The sequence below is a fragment of the Odontomachus brunneus genome, unplaced genomic scaffold (genome assembly GCF_010583005.1).
Source record: "Odontomachus brunneus isolate Ranch 3 - 2012 unplaced genomic scaffold, Obru_v1 Obru_scaffold_001, whole genome shotgun sequence".
Lineage (NCBI taxonomy): Eukaryota > Metazoa > Arthropoda > Insecta > Hymenoptera > Formicidae > Odontomachus > Odontomachus brunneus.
The window spans coordinates 7,583,736-7,588,452 of record NW_022639451.1 but is presented as its reverse complement, the minus strand read 5'-3'; the positions used below and the strand labels follow the sequence as shown (position 1 = coordinate 7,588,452).

Genomic DNA, 4,717 nt, shown 5'->3' with positions numbered 1-4,717 from the left:
CTCTCTCTCTCTCTCTCTCTCTCTCTCTCTCTCTCTCTCTCTCTCTAATCTCACGCGCGCGTTTTCCTTCGAATTTTTCAGAACTAATGACGTTACTTTAAAGAAACAGACTACACAGAATTCCTAGCATCTCGTCTTCTTAGAAATAAGTATTTTAGTAATGACGTGAGAAAAGAAACAACTCACGTTGTGAGGACAAAGTACAACGTGTAATATCAAGATAATTCATTCTCTGTATACTGTGCAATGACTAATCCTTAATTATTACTACTCTATGTCATATTTTTCCAAGGGCAGATGGTGACTTTTTGGGACTTTTATTTAGTCTCAAAATTACTCACTATAATAGATGTAATTTTACAAAAATTTTTTACAATGTAAGCGGAGGATAGATAGAAGAGTGCCCAATTTCTTTATATAAATATTATATATATTATATATATTATATATACCAATTCTTCTCTCTCTCTCTCTCTCTTTTTGTAAAGTAAGTAATTTTATCCCGATAATTTGTGCCCGCTGAACCGGTACTTGCGCACAGATACCCGATGTAAGAGAGAGAATGTTAATTGCTTATAATAAAATTTATATAGTATAAATATAGAAAATTATGTTTATATAATTAATATATAATAAATATAAAATTGAATAATAAAATAAAAATTAGTAAATAGTATTTTTAAAATATTATATAAAATATTATATTATATATTAAAGTATTTTATAATATTAATTTATAAGTAAACATTAATTTATTTTGACAAAATATTATAAAATATGAAGCTTCTTTCCAATAAGAATTTAATGATACCCCATATCTGTATACTATCCCATATACTTCCCATATCTTTTCTAGCAAATACTTAATGTTTCATGTCCTTATTTGTTGTGACGGAAAAGATATCGCGAACTTAAACGAAGTGGGTATCACTCAAGAGGAACTCGTTAATAAATAACAAATTATATTGGAATCCTCGCAGTAACTCTAAACACTATGTTTTTCAATAATTTACTAATTACTTTTCATCTTTCTTTGCGACTTATTACCAAGTAAGTAAACGAAAAACGAGTTTATTCGTTACTTATTCTTGAGTCTAAAAAGTCAATATAAAAGCAAATTAATTTTAATTGTTAATCGTTAAAACTACGATTTTCAGGAATAAACTTGTAAAGTAGGACGGAGTATTTTAATAAAATCCCGATATATATCGCGAATGACGCATCAAGGCGAGGCCGAAGTATAGTCACGATAAACCTAACGTGTTGTAGCAGAGTTTCGCTTATCATCCAGTAAATTACAAAGTGACATCAGTATGGCATTTTCCTTTGAATTCTCATGCATCTGTTTAATCAGCCACGTACAGTTAACAACAGGCTGCGACGGATGATTGCAACGCAATTCACATTTTAAAATAGGATTTAAAATGGACTTTAATTTAGTTAACTGTACGACTTGCGTTAATCGACTTTAATGGAATTTGTCCAGTGATAAAAGAACCTATTCCATTGTATTATTCTATTACTTATATATCTATTATTCTATTCATATCATTTCAACAAATCTGTTGTTGCGAATAATGGATCATTAAAAGTTATAAGAAAAATTGTAATAAAACCTTATCTTTTCTTATCTACAACAAAGAGAATGAAGTTGTTAATCGTTATTGAGAAGTATATATAGATATAGAATATCTGTCAACAGCAGGTGTAAACAAAGTATACACAAAATAAAACAGAAGCATGTATTAGAAGATATTTTATTCATGCCATTCTATTTGTAATAGATGCAAGGTGCTTCTCACAAAATTGCCAAAACATAAAAAAATAGATAACATAGTGCGTGCAAGTAAAATTGTGGAGTATTCGTCGAATTATGAGACATGTAAACATTGGCTACATATATTTATTTCTGATATTATATTAATATAAATACGTTTATTTCTGATATCTCGAAATAGAAAAGAAATATTTGGTTGTTTTTCTTTTTTGTTTTATATATATTTTATATATTTTATATGTTTTATATATTTGTAAGATAATATGTACACTAAACAGCTGTCAAAGTAAACGATAAAAGACGTACAGTGAATAAATAAAAAAGGCGATATCTTGGTTTTCAAATATCGGAATAGATTTTTACTGAAGGAGAAGTGTACTTAGAAGCTCAATCTTGTGCTTATGCATCAATCTTTCTTGGTCAAAGGTAGAACGAGAAAAGAAGGGGAAATGAAGAGAACAGTGCGTAACACCACCCACGTTAATTCATTGAATTAATATGCGTTGGTCGGCTTTGAATGATCGAGCAAATAGATATCCGATATCGTATAAGAAGAGAGTTGACGCCTATGGGACACTGATAGCTATAGCAAACAAACTTGAATCTCAAATATCGTTATCAGTTATCACCATCATAATGGAACTTTTACTTTTATCGCATTCGCTCTTATTCTACGCTTATATAAGTCCGTCTTATTAATTTAATATTTTAGCGTTAGACGGGTCCTATATTTGTCGCGTAGACGCCCAAGCGTCTTGATCAATAAAAACGGAGAAAGAAAGACATTCGCGTCTTTTTACGTCGACTTCAGGTAATAAAAAAAAAGTATCCTTTTTTTCTTTAATGTCAGATCAAGTGAAATGATGCAGTATATTAACGTACCTGTATTAACTTGACTGAATAGCTGCTAACCATATAATAGACTTGCTTTATCACTTCTGCATACTCTTTTCGAATAACTCAGTTGCTGTTATTCTCTTTCCCTCTCTTGTTGCGAGTGGAATATTTCGTACGCACGGATATGCTTGTTGTGTCGACCGACGAAAACGACGCAACTCACCACGCAATCTTAACAACTATCAACGTTGCACACGTCGTACGTACGTGAATGTATATATATGTTTACACAGCTTGAGTCTTGCTTAAAACTCAAGAGACCCGACGAAACCACCACAGCGGGGGTGATCGTTCGCGTCTGATTACTGTCGATTACTATAGCATGATGTAGCAATGGCGGCAAGAGCTACCACGCAACATGCCCACAATCGTAGCTTTCTCGATACAGCTAAGTTCCTTCGATCATTATGCTATACTCACATGTAGCAATAATGCGAAGGGAGCGTCCCACGGTACGATTGGACACAACCAATCGATGAAAAGAATTATCTAGTGAATTACTAGGTCGAACCAATCATTACAATCTGTGTCCAATCGTGTCGTAGTCAATCGGGTCCCACCCTAATGCGAACATACCTCAGCATAGAATAGATAATAGTCTCATACACTGGACGCGATTAACGATGGGCAATATCCAATGAAAGGTTTGTTTTAAATAGAAGTGAGAACTCTCACTGAATACCACTTAACGTCCAATGTGCCATCGCATCTACAGTGCGAAGTCCATGGACGTAGTATACATGGACCCCGCATACGGCCAGAAAAGTGAAGCTAACGTGTGCTTCACAGTAGCGTACACTGTTACGGCTCCTGCACACAGAACGCGGCAACGCTTGCCGCGCGGCGGAAGTTCACGCAACAGCCAATCAATATGTTCTTTTTCCGTAAGAGCTACAAGGTTACTACAGAAAGCAGAATATTGATTGGCTGTCGCACGAATTTCCACTGCGCGACAGCCAATCAATATGTTGTTTTTCCGTAAGAGCTAGAAGGTTATTACGGAAAGCAGCATATTGATTGGTTGTCGCGCGAACTTCCGCCGCGCGGCAAGCATTACCGCGTCCTGTGTGCAAGAGCCATTAAAGGACGTCTACATTGGAAGTAAGCAGTAAGAAGTAGGAAGTAAGAATAAGAAATTTACCAATCATAGTTGATTATTCTTCTCACATTCGACTGTGGTTGGTCAATTTCTTACTCTTACTTCCTACTTCTTGCTATTTACTTCCAATGTAGACGTCCCTTTAGCGTTTTTCATTGGCAGAACTGGTGCGCACTGAGTGCGCAGTAATGGCTCCTGCACACAGGACGCGGTAATGCTTGCCGCACGAACTTCCGCCGTGCGGCAAACATTACCGCGTCCTGTGTGCAGGAGCCATTAGACTACATTTTCCCGAAAAGTGGAGAGGATAATATTGGTACGAACAAAAACCTCTAGACGATATAATTTTAATTTCTGTACATTAGTAACACTGTTTAAGTAGTGAGTCTGTTAGTTTGCGAAACCTTTTTGACAGATATGGGAGAGTGTAAACAAGAAATATCGAAGAATTGTAATTCTTTATAAATATTAATATAAAAAACATAATGGAGCATAAAATAAAAATAAAATTATATTAAAATGACGCAAATAAGTGGAAACGTGGAGTGCATGGAGATAAACGAGATAAAAAAATAATTTTTACGAATATGTGAATATAAATGTATTTATAAATTAATAGATTATTATTATATACAATTGTATAATTTTAATGTTTCAGTTTTAATACATTAAAATTATACAATTGTATATAATATCATTATATCATTCATGATATCATTCATGTTTGTGGCATAATTCTTTGCAGTAAAATCATTTTGGCAACATCGTTAAATATGGAATGAAGTCTGTGCAAGATTAAAGACAAGTTTACACAAGTTTACACAAGGAAAATAGCAGAATAAATAAATGGATGATAAACAAATATCAGATAAGTAGTTAAAATTTATATATATATATATATATATATATATATATATATATATATATATATACATATAATAAAA

General features: G+C 33.3%; 1 protein-coding gene across 2 annotated transcripts in view; it reads right to left on the bottom strand.

Annotated features, from left to right (window-relative positions):
* Positions 1–3,045, bottom strand: part of LOC116846634 (E3 ubiquitin-protein ligase XIAP-like) — a 22,629-nt gene extending 19,584 nt beyond the window's left edge. For both annotated transcript variants that reach the window (XM_032820855.1, XM_032820767.1), the window contains exon 1: positions 2,660–3,045. The gene's annotated coding sequence lies outside the window, so the exon portion shown is untranslated. The remainder of the gene's footprint in view (positions 1–2,659) is intronic.
* Positions 3,046–4,717: the final 1,672 nt, after the last annotated feature.